This window comes from Peromyscus leucopus, chromosome 23, assembly GCF_004664715.2.
Source record: "Peromyscus leucopus breed LL Stock chromosome 23, UCI_PerLeu_2.1, whole genome shotgun sequence".
Classification (NCBI taxonomy): Eukaryota; Metazoa; Chordata; class Mammalia; order Rodentia; family Cricetidae; genus Peromyscus; species Peromyscus leucopus.
In genome coordinates, this window is record NC_051082.1 from 21,470,121 (window position 1) to 21,485,530 (window position 15,410).

The 15,410-nt window shown below is 47.1% G+C and overlaps 1 protein-coding gene across 2 annotated transcripts in view; it reads right to left on the bottom strand.

Annotated features, from left to right (window-relative positions):
* The window catches only part of LOC114693664 (protein-tyrosine sulfotransferase 1-like), a 32,936-nt gene extending 24,315 nt beyond the window's left edge, over positions 1 to 8,621 (bottom strand). Inside the window, exon 1 of one of the 2 annotated variants that reach the window (XM_028870150.2) lies at positions 8,314 to 8,621. The gene's annotated coding sequence lies outside the window, so the exon portion shown is untranslated. Of the gene's footprint in view, positions 1 to 184; positions 446 to 8,313 lie in introns of those variants that run through there. The other variant, XM_037198279.1, reaches the window with a different exon arrangement.
* Positions 8,622 to 15,410: the final 6,789 nt, after the last annotated feature.

The following is a 15,410-nucleotide window of genomic DNA, read 5'->3' on the forward strand; positions in this document are numbered from 1 at the left end:
TAATCTTAATTCTCTTATCTTAGTTCTGCCCCATCTAGGTTCTCATTCATCTAGTTCCTTCCCATCTTAGCTCCTCTCTCATCTTGTTCTTCCCCATCTGGCTCTTCCTCATCTTCCATCTCGTTCCTCTCTTAGCCCTTCAATCTAGTTCTTCCCATCTAGTCCGTTCCTCTCCAGCTCTTACCCATCTAGTTCTTCTGTTTTCTTTTTTCCTCTCTCTTTCCTCTTCTCAGTCTCCTTATTCTCTCAGTTCTCTCTAAGTCTCTCAGGATTCCAGTTATAAACTCAAGTAATAACAATCCTCTCACAGAGCAAGGTCACCAGGCTTGAATTCTTACGGTGTCATAAAGGCAGGTAAGAATTTTCCTCAGGCAGTGACCACCAGGCTTTCTTTTACAATCAAAAAGGGAAGTTGTAAAGGAGAGGTCATTGGTTAGTATATCAAAAAGGGAATTTGTGTGTTCACTCTACATTCCTAGAAGTGGCTAGGTAAGAAATTAGGAGTCTATTAGTAAGGCTGTAAAGAAGGAGGGCCTCACCCTAAATTGCACAAGAAATAAAGCTATCCTGACCTAGGAGACAGGTGTTGTTTCATTTGGCCTTTTTTTCTTTCTTTCGTTCTTTTTGTTTGTTTGTTTTGTTTTTTGTTTTTCGAGACAGGGTTTCTCTGTGTAGTTTTGCGCCTTTCCTGGAACTCACTTGGTAGCCCAGCCTGACCTCAAACTCACAGAGATCTGCCTGGCTCTGCCTCCCGAGTGCTGGGATTAAAGGCGTGCGCCACCACCGCTCAGCTTTTTTTTCTTCTTGTAGGTATTTTAGATAAACACACTGTTAGGAGTTATTGGAAGCATGCACAGCATTCCAAGAAAATCACTGTAGGAACCAGCTAATATATATACAAAAGCTAAAACATCACCAAGACTTCTTAAACCAGGGCTTGACCTTTGCAGAAGTCCTTGACTTTTCCAAGTAGTAGCTTTTGTGATAGTAGCTGAATTCCATTACATTTTCCTGTGGCTTGCAGCAGTTAAGAGTCCATACTGTTTTTCCCGAGGACCTGAGATTGATTCCCAGAAACCACATCAGTCAGCTTCCAACTGCCTGTAACCCCAGCTCCAGGGGAATCTTACACCTCTCTGACCTCTGTGGGCATTGCACCCATGTCCATACAGCCCCATACACATAATAATAAAAATAAATCTTTTCAAAAAGACATGGAAGTAGGAGAGCTTGCTGGGAAGGTGAGAGAAGGAACTAAGAGAGGATAATGGGAGGGTATGATGAAAGATTTTATATATATATATATATAGTGTGTGTGTGTGTGTGTGTGTGTGTGTGTAGGGCTAAGTCAATCAAAAAAAAAAAAGCACAGTAAAGGCTGACCTGACCACTTCCTTTACACATCCTAACACTCCATACATGCAAGTGTATATGGACATCTGTGTGACAAGAGAGAGAGGCCTCTTCCCAGGACCTTAAATGCTTCATCATGTCTTTTTAAACAGAACCAGAAAAGAACCCTAGGATGCTTCGTTTCAGTTTTAGTCAAGAGAAAGAACAGAAACTGTAAAAACACAACTTAAAACACTATTAATAGAACTGCTCCCTGCAGCATGTGCTGTCTCTGCAGTCCAAATGACATCGACTGCTTAGAAAGACCAGAAAGCTTCTAGACTCAGTGTCACAATTTCTCTTTCCCTGTCTTCTTCCTTTTTCATTGTTTATGTAGTGTTGGAGACCAAATAAAAGACTTCACATGCTAGGCAAGAATTTACACTCACTCCCCAAAATCTTTGCAAAATTTCCAAAGTCCTTCTGCTAATTAAAAACAACACTGAGCTGGAGAGAGAGACGGCTCAGAGGTAAAGAGCACTGGCTGCTCTTCCAGAGAAACCAGGTTGGATTCCCAGCACCCATATGGTGGCTCACAGCTGTCTGTAACTCCAGTCTCAGGGAACCCACCCCTCTTCTGGCCTCCAGGGGCACTGCATGCATGTGGTTCACAGACACAGAAACAGACAAAACACCCAAACTCATAGAATAAACATTAAACACAGCACTGCCAGATGTGGTGGGGCACACCTTTAACCACAGCACTCAGGAGGCCAAGGCAGGTGTATCTCTCTGGGTTTGAGGCCCTATAGCAAGCTCCAGGCCAGCCAAGGCTATATATAGAGTGAGAGCCTATCTCAAACAAACAAACAAGCAAAATGAACTCAAATAAATAAATGGAAAAATAAAACCAGTAATGATTAGCCAGCAAGGTGACTTCCTGAGTAAAGGTGCTTGCTGCCATTCTGATGTCCTGACTTCAACCCCCCAAACTCACATCAAAATAAGAGAGAACCAACTCCTACAAGTTAAGTTGTCCTCTCACCTCCACAAGCTGGCCATGGCCCAAGGCCACCCACCTCTCCTATACACATACACATAATAAAAAAGTGAAATTCAAATGCCACACTGTGCAACTTGAGGGAGATAGTTGGTGTCAAGTGTCTCCACTGACCCATCTTGCTGACCCTGCTATGGATTCTGTGGTTGTTTTGCTGATTGGGGGTGGGGGCAATGTGTTTCAGCTCAACAGTTAAGTACAATGACTACTCTTCAAGTCCCAGAACATGGCATCTCATAACCGTCTATAACTACAGTTCCAGGGGAACTGACCCCCTCTTCTGACTTCAGTGGGCACCAGGCACTCATGTGATACACAGGCATACATGTAGGCAAAACACCCATATGTAGAACATAAAAATAAATAAATCTCCCATCTTCAACACAACTCCTAAACCTAAGGCTCAAGGATTAAGTGTAGAAGAGGGGGCAGTAACACTGTAAGACCAGAGGAACAAAAAGCTGCTGTGAGATTCCCTCTCCTAGGATTGCAAGAGAAGCTCCACCCATGAAATTGCACCAACAGGAGCCTAACCATGCTGTGAACAAGGAGGACACCAACAGATACGCTAATGTGGAAGGAGGCACGCTCAGGAGGCCTCAAGCCTAGACAAAGAACTCCAAGGATGGATGGACCTGACTGGAGGCAGCAGACTTCAATAGGCCCTATGGTCAGGAGCAGAGAGCTGGGCAGGCATTAACAACTGCCCCTAACATCCAGGATACACTTGGGGACCCGGGAGTACAAGAGATGGGGGAACTGAGCTTGGTCTGAATAAGACTTACTCTTCTTCACTTGGCATTAGATAAAGCACTGAGTCATAGTCACAAAACGAGAGCAATAATAAACTTTTTCACAGTAATCAGAGAGGAAATTATGAAAGGTCGGAGCAGGGAGCAGAGAAAATGGAGCACACTTGCTGGGGTCTCCTTTTTAAAGAGCAGCTTCCAGGGTGCCCACTCGGACTGGTCCTTGTGGGCCTTTACCTCCCAAGCAGGACTGGTGCCATGGAGCCTGCCCTCAGGACTATTCAGACCAGTTCCAGCTTGTCAACATCTGCCTGTGCTCGCCTCCGGTGTTGTTCTCCTTTTCCTTTATACATCTCTCAGGGACGTCTTCTCGGGGTGCTCTTTTTCCATCCTCCAGCCCCAAATCAACCACTTCCCCTTCTGCAACCTCAAACTACTGGGTGAAAACATCTTGTGTCCACTCAGACAGACCACTGCATGTGGTTAGTTTACTCTAGTAGACTGCAATCTTTGTGAAAACCCATCATCATCCAGTATGCTGTGGACTCATGAATAGTGGGTAAGGATAAAACCAAGAACCCACAGGTAAAAGAGATAAAGGAGTGAAGGGTCATTTCCTAAATGTTCTTGAAACACCTATAAAGTCATCTGAGACAAATGAAGCAAATATTCAACAAAGTAATCAAAAAGTAAAACAATCAACTACAAGTAAACAGAAACAAAGTAATCTAAAGTGATGAAAGATTTTGCAATTATAAACATTATCCTCAAAAGGTTTTTATTATTTTTATTTTATGTGTAGGGGCGTGTCTGTGTACCACTTATGCCTTGGTGCCCAGGGAGGCTAGAAGAGAATGGTGGACCCCCTTTGACCAGGTTTACAGACGGCTGTGAGCCACCATGCATGTGCTGGGAATTGAACCCAGGTCCTCTGGAAGAGCAGCCAGTGCACTTAACAGCTGAGCCATCTCTCTAGCCCTACTTGTTGGTACTTCACTATCATCTTCTTCTTTTTGAGACAAGGGTTCTCTGTCTAACAGCCCTGGCTATCCTGAAACTCACCCTGTAGACCATGCTGGTCTCGAACTCAGAAATCCCCTGCCTCTGCCTTATGACTGCTGGGTTTAAAAGCATGCTCAATCACCATCTGGCCTACTTTTTTTCTTTCCAACAAAGTAACTACAAAATTTACAGCAGGACCAGCAAGATGGCTCCGTGGGTAAAGACACTTTGCACTAAGCCCGTCAACCTGAACTCAATCCCACAGGAGAGAAGCCACTCCCTCAAGCTGTCCTCTGACAGAATTCTGTACATGGCACACATTACATGGCATGTGTGCACACACAGAATGAAATATAAACACCAATTATCCCCAGCCTCGTGCCTGAGCTTTAACTTTCTCCACTCAGTTCCTTCACTATTCCAATGTGCAAATACACTCAACATTCCCTGCTTAAAACCTTGGAGTGGGCAGTTCCTCTCGGAAAACAACCTCTCACTGAAATGTAAGGAAAACTCTTTGGGATCCAGCCCCAGCCTGCACTGCCTTGGTCTCTAACTCCTCTCACCTCCAGCACTGGTCTCCCCTTCTCTCTCACCCAACGCTGTCTGCCTGCATCAACCTGAAGCATCTCCAAGTTGTTTGTGCAAGGCACCACCTCTATGTATAACCCCAACTCATCCTTTCAATTCAATGCCTTCCTTAGTGTCATGTACTAACATCGATTACATCACTCTGTTACATTTCATGGTTAATTTGTCTGCTTTCCACAAACTGAGCTCCTTGGAAGTAGGTCTTTGTCATTTTTAAATATGAATGTGTGTGCACATAAGTACAGTGTCCACAGAGGTAGGAGAGCAACTGGAGATCCCCTAGAGCTGGAGTTACAGGTGACTGTGAGCCACCTGACGTGAGCGCTGGGACTGAACTTAGATCCTCTGTGCTCTTAACCTCGGGGCCATCTCTCCGGCCCCCAAAACTGGAATGAATTGGTTTTGAATGAATAAGTTTCAACTGCCAAGAAGTTAGTGATGTTAGTGTTGGTTGTAACTAGAGTCTTTGTGAGTTCCCAGAAGACACTGACAACACTGTGCCCTTTGCTTTCCGCCACAGAGTACAGCATAATATAGTATATGCACATTGGCTATTCAGTGAAGCACAGAATGGTCACATTAAAACTTCCTCAACTAACACTCTAGGCAGCTATCTCTTTCCTAAGGTTAGACGACTGGCTCTTCCTTTCAGGTTTAAGGCTATCATTTCACTCGCCTTAGGAAGGCTAGAAGTTCAAGTTCACCTTCTGTTTCTTTTCCTTTGACCCTCCATTGGTTTGGTCCTTTTGCATGTGCATTGTGTGCTTGAATGTGGAGACTCAAAGTCTCAATCACTGTCCACTTGATTTACTGAAGTGGGATCTTTCATAGATCTTGGCGAGTCTAACCAGGCAGCTCGCTCCTGGGATCTTTCCGCCTCCCAAGTGCTGGAAAAAAAGACAGTTGCCATACCTGCCTGCTTTCTGCACAGGTTCTGGGAATCTGGATTCTAAACCTCATGCTTGTCTGGAAAGTGCTTTCCTCACTGAGTCCTCAACCCAGCCCCTTGCCATCCTTTTTCTTTAAATGTACATGGTGTTTGCCTGCAGGCATGTCTGTGCACCACATGCATGCACTTGTGGCTGTGAAGGCCAGGAGAGGGCACTGGATCTCCTAGAACTGGAGATAGAGATGGTTGTGAGCCACCATGTGGGTACTGAGAATTGAACCTAGGTCATCTGGAAGAGTAACAAGAACACTTAACCTCGGGGCCATCTCTCCGGCCCCTAACTAATGCTCTCTTCATCTATTAGTCTGTTACATTTGCCTGTGTCAACTCCCACGCCCACTGATGTATAAAACAATCTTACCTTTATTGTGATCACTTATGTCTAATACAAGAAATAACAAGGTGGGCTGTGCATATAACTCAGCCATTAAAGCACCTGCCATGTAGCATCAGAACCTAGGTCAAGTTCATGCACTGTGGCATTGGAGGGGAGCACCAAAGTAAAAGAACATTTCTAAGAATAATTTTAGATGTGAAGAAACTGAGGCTCAGGAGGATGGTTTTCTTTATGCATCTACTTGGTAAACTGTTGGCCAAGCCAGGAGCCAGTTAGGTCTGACTTGGTATTCTCTACTGCTTCCCAGACACTAGGGATGACATGAGCAAAAAGCCATGTGTGCGTTGTAAGAGAAATGATTTCAGATTTTTGACATTATAAGCCATTCGTGAGCAAACAGTTCCCTTTTTCTCTGGAGGAACCATCTCAAATATACTTAGAATGACGGAAGAAAGCCTCAACCGTGCATACACTCTACTTTCACGGGTAAGAAGCACACATTTCCCACAGCTTTGGCCTCTCCACAGATTGCACCTGGATGAGCTTAAGGACGGAGAACTAGGTCTGGTCTTGAGGTAGCAGATCTGTATGGAGGCCAGAAAGTGCACATACAAGTAGCTCTGCCTTTCCTGTGTTTGTTTTGTTAAGATTTTGTTGTTGTTTGTAGATTTTTGTTTGTTTTGTTTTTGAGACAGGGTCTTACGATGTAACCTTGGCTGACCTAGAACTCACTATATAGACCTACCTGGCCTTGATCTCACAGAGATCCAGCTGCCTCAGCCTTCTGAGAGCTGAGAGTAGAGGAGTGCACCACCACGCCCAGCTAGGATTTTCTATACAAATGCATGTGCCTACATGAGTTTATGTATACCTGGTATGCACAAGTGCTTTCAGAAGCCAGAAGAGAACATGGCAGTCTTTAATCCCAGCACTCAGAAGACAGAGACAAGTAGATCCTCCTTAGGAAAGAGGACCCCTCTTCCTGAGATAAAAGGATAGATAAGAATTATATAAGCATGAACAACAGGCAAAAATGAGAAACCCTTAAGAGTCCAGGCCTAATACCCACCAATTTCTTCTGTTGAGCGGGAGGCACAAAGAGAGAGAGGTCTGGGGGAGAGCCAGTCAAAGGATCTCCAAGTACTAAGTAAAGCGGGACTACCTTCCATGTGCTAGACCACTGTGTGAGCGATCATCAATGAGGAGTTAACACATTATGGGTACAGCTTATCTAAGGACAATTATGATACTTATGTTTGGATATACTTTACATCATTTCTTTCTTAGCGCATGAGTGGCTCTTGTGGAGGTCAGAGGACAACCTGAAGAAGCCAGGTCTCTCCCTCTACCAGGTTTTGGGATCTGAGGATCTAACTGAGGTAGTCAGGTTTGACAGCAAGAGCCTTAACTCCCTGAGCCGTCTGCTTGTCCCCAGCCGTGTTTAAAGGATGGCTCTCAATTTGCTCACTGTGGTTCACGCCTGTCATCCCAATCAGTGGGAGGCTGAAGCAGGACTGTTTGGAGTTCAAGGCTACACAGTCCGTTCTGGCCAATCCAGAACCGGTGTGAGGCCCTCACTCACATGGGAAGGGCACTAACTGGACCCAGTGCTCAGAGGCTTGAGTACTTGTTCCTCTTGCAGAGGATGGGACTTCAATTCCCAGTACCCACAGGGTGCCTCACAACCATCTGTGACTCCAACTCCCGGGTCCCCAACGCCCTCTACTGGCCCTCTGGGGCACTAGGCACACACATGGTGCACTCATACATGAAGACAAGACATGCATACATATAAAATAAAACTTAAAAAAAGGAAAAAGGAACTGGCATCAGGACCGTGGGAAATGTCTGAAGGGTCACGTGTCGAGAAGAAGAAAAGGCAAGAGATGGAGGTTGACAAGTCAGGAGAGTTAAGCAGAGGAGAGAGATGAAGGGTCTTCGAATAAAAGGTATGTGAACTACACCCCATGACGGGGAGTCAGCGACGGACATGGAAAGGGGGGGTCACGGTGGCCCATGCTCGTCATCACAGGACTTAGGAGGCAGAAGCACAAAGACGACCATCACCCTGGGGCCAGCCTGGGCTAGACGGCGATTCCGAGGTCAGCCTGAGCCAAGACCAAGTGGGCTGCACATTGAATCGACTTCGCAGCCTGGGCTACAAAGTAAACTGTCTTATAAAAATGGGGTGTGCGGGGGAAGAGTTCGAAGCCAACACTGAGTTCAAGGCCAGCCTGGGCTACAAAGCGAACTGTCTCATAAAAGTGGGGAGGGGTTGGGGGCAGGGTCTCACATAAACGGGATAACGGTCTCCATCAGGCCAGGGATGCCGATGTGAGTGTGCGCAGGTGAGGCGCCGGGATGAAGGATGGCAGACGGCGGAGACGCAGCCGTGCAGACGCTCCGGCATCTTGGGCTTCGGCCGTTTCTCCCGCCGCCCTAGCTGGTGGCCATGGCGCCCGCCCCGGGAGCGCTTCCTCACCGCCAGGCGACGGCCTTGCCCGGCCCCCGCCGAGAAGAAGCGCACCCGCGGCCGCCTCAGCAGCGACTGGCCGCGGTCGCCCCCGCCGTGAAGAAGCGCAGCCGCGGTCGCCTCTGCCTCAGCGCCTGCCGCCCGCTACCGCGTGGCCGCAGGATCTCACGCACGCTGCCATTGGCTGCCCCGAGCTCGGCCGCTCGATGTCTCTGCCTCTCTGATTGGTCCGACCCGGGAGAGGCGGGGTTTGGGAGAGCCGGTGGGGCAGGCGCTGGGGGTGGGGTCTGACATCCGGGCCCAGCGTTTGGCCAACCGGCCGGAGGGGGCTTCTCTGCCACTACCTGCAGGGGTGGTTTGTTGCTAGAGCAAGGGGAGCCGGTGGCCTAACTGGAGGGGAGCCAGGACAGGGTCCTGAGCCCTGACTGTCCGGCTTGGCGGACAGTGTCTTTACCCATGAGCCCTTTTGTAGTTGCTGGGCTGGAAAGATGCCTCAGTGATGAAGAGCACATACTGCTCTTGCATGACTCCGAGTTGAAGCCCCAGCACCGACATCGGGCAGCTCACAAAACTACCTGTAATATCAGATCTAAGGAATCCGATACATTGGGCTTCTATGGACACTGCATTCACACACACACACACACACACACACACACACACACACACACACACGCTCACAGAGAGAGAGAGATAGAGAGAGAGAGAGAGAGAGAGAGAGAGAGAGAGAGAGAGAGAGAGAGAGAGAGAGATTTTCTATGAAGTGGTATGGAATAACTTCGAGAATATTTAAATAGATATATTGAATTACATAATATAGAATTACAGAATAGAGCACACACACAGGTTCTAGAACCTATGCTATAGTGTCTCAAAATAAACAAAAAAGAGATATAAATCAGTAACAATGGAAAGAAAGCAAGAATTGAAGGCAGATTGCACATAATGAAACCAATTTGATTTCAAATTAGTTCCACAAGCACACTGAAATTTTCTAAAGAACAAATTCCACTAACTTGCACAGCATTTGACTCCATACCCTCAGCTGGGGGCAGAGGAAAAGAATCAACAAATCCCAAACTACTTGTGGTTGTTTTGTTTTGTTAAGACAAGGTCTGTGTGGCCCTGGCTGTCCTGGAACTCACTCTGCAAACCTGGCTGGCCTTCAACTCACAGACATCCACCTGCCTCTGCCTCCCAATTACTGGGTTAAAGGTGTGCTCCACCAATGCCTAGATTAAAATCCCCCGGCCCCCCCCCTCCCGTTTCTCTATGTAGCCCTGGCTGTCCTGGAACTCAGAGATCCACACGCCCACCACTGACAGGCCTTAAACTCTTATTTTTCAAAATAAAATTGTATTACTGGTTTTGTGCTGTGTGTTGATGACCGTGACACAGGTATGTAGAGGTCAGAGGACAACTCTGTGGAGTGGGTTCTCTCCTTCCACCTGGATGCAGGTCTGGGGCCAGGCTTATGCAGGAAGCGCCTTTACCCCAAGCCCCTGACTAGCCCCTAAACTCTTTAAAATAGCTATTGTTTCTAAGGGCATGCATGAAGCCACTCAGAGACAGAATAGAGGACGGAGTTTATATGGTGATGTGGTCGGAAGCCAGGATACCTAGAGGAAGAAATATAAACATATGTCATGGGGGCGGGGAAGATCAGGTGTGGTAGTATACATGTGCAATTTAAGGACTTGGAAAACTGAGGCAGGAGGATTACAAGCTTTAAGCCAACCTGGACTAAATAGAGAGACCCTGGCTCCATAAACAAAGCCCAGCCGGTTGTGATGGCACACGCCGGTAGGATTTGCTGAAGGAGGCAGAGGCAGGAGGATCATGAGTTCGAGGCCAGTCTGGGCTACACATTATAAAATAAAAATATTATTTAAAAAAAGAGGTGAGAGGAGGGAGGATGGGGGAATCCTTGACTGTTTTGTGAAATTAACCTAATTATGAAATAAAAATATTATTAAAAATAAAAAGCCCAAACACTAAAATGTGTGAGGGCCTGGAGAGATGGCTCAGCACTTAAGAGCAAATGAGTGAGTTTGGTCGCCAGCAACCATGTCAGAAGGCTACAACCACCAGTAACTCCACTTTAGGGCTCCAGTGCCCTCTTCTGGCTGTCACCAGCACTGCAATCATGCGCACACAGGCACAGACACATAGGCATACACAAAAACAAAAATAAATCTTAAGCAGAAGAAAGCCTACACTGCCTCCTAGTAGCAATGACCCCAGCACCCTCACCTTGACTTTAACACCATTCACTGCTAATAGAAATTAAACTGATTGTTTGAATCACTTTAAAGAAGTAATTTAATACACAGTTGGCAAGACAGACGGCAGTGGGAACATCTGATTCTATCAAAGAGTCACAAAGTGATTTTTTTTTTTTTTTTTTTTTGGTTTTTCGAGACAGGGTTTCTTTGTGTAGCTTTGCGCCTTTCCTGGAACTCACTTGGCAGTACAGGCTGGCCTCGAACTCACAGAGATCCGATTGCCTCTGCCTCCCGAGTGCTGGGATTAAAGGCTTGCGCCACCACCGCTCGGCTACAAAGTGATTTTTTAAAGGACAGGATTATGCCACAAGGACCCATCTGGAAGAGGTTTCTACTAACAAATCTGAGGCAATTCGAACACCAAAATAATTCAGTGAATTTGTTTTTAGCTTGAGTCTTGTGGAGACCAGATGAGTCTCAAACTCCCTGTGCAGCTAAAGATGGTCATTAAATGCACACCATGGCATCCCCGACACACATAATAAATAAATGTAATTTACAAAAAACAAAAACAGAAAACAAGCCAGGTGTGGTGAGACAAATTTATAACCCCAGAATCCAAAGGCAGAGACTAGACACTGTGGCAAAACCCAAGACGAATGCTTCCCAAGGGATAACACCAGAGGCTGTCCTCTGACCTCTACCTGCGCACATAAACCAGCACACGCTCTCACAAGCGCTTATGCACACAGAGAATTCAAGGAAAATGTGCATTTATTTTGATATCACCTGCTTTTATTTTTATCACATTTTATAAATTTGTTTCCACATATTTTAAAAAAGAAAAAGTCATGACATAGAAGAAGGCTCTTGAGAAATGCAGTGTACCTCTAAAGAGAAGCTGGGGTCAACGGAGAAGCCACAGATGAGCTGCAGCATCCGGTGCCCCCAACTGAGAAGACTCCAGAGAAGCTGGGCCTGCGTGTAGTTAGGTCCGTCTGGGCCTGAGGGGTCTGTTGGAGCTGCTTCACCATAGCTGGAGAGCTCCAGACACCCTATGTGGTGCTCCCTCCCAGCCCGGCACACCCCTATCTGATCCTCCCTCCCTAGTCTTGAGCACTCCCAGCACTGGACCAATCAGTCCAGCGGGCTTAGGCCACTGTCCACCCTGAGACCAGGCAGCAGCTCTGGGATCTGCAGACACGCCAGCCTCACCTGGCCCAGTCCTTGAGACCTTGCTTGTCAGGTCTATTCCTGGCCCCAGCCTGACTGCAGCTCTGTCCTGTGACTTTGCCTCCAGCTGCTGACTTCCCATGATAGTGCAGTCCCTGTTTTTCCTTCCTTCAGCAGTTCTGGCATTGTGCGCCTTGCCCTGGCCCTGACTCCCTGGCTCCCCTATGACTCAGGACATTGGCTCCTTGCCCCACGACCCCACCCTGCCTATGCATGCTCTGGGTCTCCCCTCTGAGGCCCTCACTGGGAAAGAACTGGAATATTTAATCCCAAATCTCCCAGGTTTCCAGGCCCCTGCAGCCCGCCCTCAAAAAGGAAAACTTGGAGCTTCTGAGTCTGTGAACACCATTACCAACCCAACTATGACACAGGACACCAAAGACATGTCATGCGGGTGCCTAACGAGGCTCTAGGCAGGAATAGCTGTAGCTCCATCCAGGAACTAACTACAGACTAAAGAATATAACCACCCAGCATGTCAGCCTCCAGCCCAAGACTGCCTGCTCTGCCCTTATGCTGGCTAGTTTATGTCAACTCTTTACAGTAGAAGAGGAAACCTCAACTGAGAAAATAGCTCCATGAAACTTGCCTGCATCAAAATCTGTGGTGCACTTCTTAATTAGTCACTGATGTGGGAGGGCCCAGCCCATTTCTGAGTGGCACCATCTCTGGGCTGGTGGTCTTGGGTAACAGATATGAAGCCGGCTGAGCAAACCAGGAGGGAGCAATCCGTGAGCAGTGGTCCTCCAGCCTCTGCATCAGTCCTACCTGGCTTCCTCAGTTCTGGTCTGGAAGTCTAAGTTGCTTTTGGTCATAGCCTTTGGTCACAGCAATAGAAATCCTAACCAGCCAGGCACTGGTGACACACACCTCTAATCCCAGCACTCGGGAGGCAGAGGCAGGTGGATCTCTGTGAGTTTGAGGCTAGCCTGGTCTACAGAGCGAGTTCTAAGACAGCCAGGGCTACAACAAGAAACCCCTACCAAAAACAACAAACAAACCAACCCTAAGTAAAACAACCCCTTTCAATTGTTCAGAAGTATTCAGGAACCAAGGAAGAAAAATCAGTAAAGGGATTGCTTCACCAAGTATGGTGATGCAGCCTCAGACCAGCGACTCACTTGCGGGGTCTACTAGAGCAGGGGGATCATGAGCCTGTGTGCTAAGCCTGTCTCAAAAGGGGCAAGGGATGGAGTTCAGCAGTACGACTTGCCTAGAATCTATCAGGGAAGGCCTGAAGAGTGCCACTCAGTGGGAGGGTGCTTGCTAGAATGCTCCAGTGAGGAGCCAGCAGTGTGGCTCAGCAAGACAGCTTTACCTAGGAGCCCCCAGTGTTTCCAGGGGCGTGGCTCAGTGGCAGAACACTTGTCTGACATGGATGAGACCTTAGGTTCAACTCCCAGCTAATAAGTAACAATTGAAAGAAAAGAACCAGGCTTGATTAGTAGGCCTGACAATCCAATCTATTTCTATATCTGGATCAGATACTCCTGGGGCGTGCACCCCCATTTCGGCTGCTTTCTGGCTCTGATTCTTCAGGCCATTGCTTCTTTCTCCCTGTTTGCGTCAGGGTCTTCATCTGTGACTCAGGAACAATGCATGTGAGCCACCAATTGCTGCCCCTCCATACTAGAGACTTTTGTAAGCAAAGCTAGACAAAATTGAGTGGCTGCTGGGTTGGTTGTGTTTCTGGGCCTAGTGTGAGGCAGAACATCACAGTGGTGGGAGAGCAGGCAGCAACAGGAAGCAAAGAGGAGAAATGATAGGAAGAGGACAGGACAACACAACCACCAGGATATGTTCCTCGTGACCTACTTCCTCCATCCAGAAAGGACTTTCTACCGTTCTATCCCCAACTATCCATTCAACATTCTAATCCATGAGGGGATCAAGCCTAGTTCAGTCTTCATGATCTATCTCTGGAAACACCCTCACAGATACACCCAGAGGTGCGCTATTCCCTCTTTCAGAGGTAGATCTCTGTGAATTTGAGGCAGATCAGAGCAACACAGTGACACCCTGTCCCAAAAAAGCAAAACAAATCCAGGAGGTGGAGGCACACGCCTTAATTCCAGCAGAGCCAGAGGCAGGTGGATCACTGAGTGTAAAGCCAGCCTGGTCTACAGAGTGAGTTTCAGGACAGTCAGGGCAACACTGAAATCATGTCTCAAAAAACTAAAAGACAAAAAAAAAAAATCAAAACAAAAAACAATAGCAAACAGAAGTTGTTATCAGGCTCCCTGACAAGCGACTGGGGACAGTGACAATCACTCTGTTACTAAGAAAACATTGAGGACTCAGAAATGAAATTCAATGACAGAGAACATATCTCTGTGCACAAGAAAGCATCTCTTTCTTGAACAAACTTTATCATGGTTTTCACAGGGGATCAAGCTGGCCAGAAGAAGGGTAGAGAAGAGGGCTGGAAACTTTTAAGAAGACATGAAGTTCACTGGTCCTCAGGGAGAGCCACCCCCTCATCCCTCTGAAGGACAAATACCTGTAAAGAATGTATGCCTCTGCAGACCCAGCAATGAAGATACTTGACAGAGAATCTTTGCCTCCCCTCCTGGACTTCCTCCTGAGGACAGGAGTGACGATGTGTTGACGGAGCAAAAGTGCACACAAGGTGACAGCCCCATCAAAAAAGAAACACAAAGCTAGTTTGTGGACTTTCTGGAAGAACTGCAGCTAACGGCGTTCTTGTGGAAGAGCCACTACTTAATAAACAGCTCTGAAGAAAAACCACACTGCATGCTGTCCTTGATGCAGAAAATAAGACCAAGAAAAAGTAACCGTGACAGTGACTATACAACTGTCCATTTCCAGCCTCCCTGGGGACTCACATGAGGAAAGCTGGGCCCAGCTGGAGGCCACACAGTATTCGTTTCTTACCCAGTACCTAAGAGAAAGACTGAAAGAGAGGATGAAAGAAGGTACTGAAAACTCTGAACCCGGTGCCTCTGATGAAGAACCACTACCTAGTACTTCTGGAGGAAGAACATGTGGCTTAGAACCACACTGATTCCTTTATGTCCTATGACCCAACTATAGATGTCTTTAGCAAGAGGATCCACCACTGACTTTTAAAGAGCCATAGCAATGTCCTGTCATTTTTTGGGGGGTTGGGGGTGGGGACATCTATGGGACTCAAAAAAGATTACCTATACCTTGCAATGCACATTTTATTTGATAGACCATGGTGTCTGGAGAGAAACTCTCTCCCCATTATGTAGTAACTCCATTAAACTCCTATTAAATATGAAAAGAAAAGGTCTCAAAAAAAATCAAAAGAAATTAACCTCCTCTCCCCCCATCAAACACACACACACACACACACACACACACACACACACACACCCCAGGTGTGGTGGCACACACTGGTTCATTTTTGTGTTTATGAGACAGGGTCTTACTGTGGAGCTCTGGCTGGCTGGAACTTGCTATGTGGACCAGGCT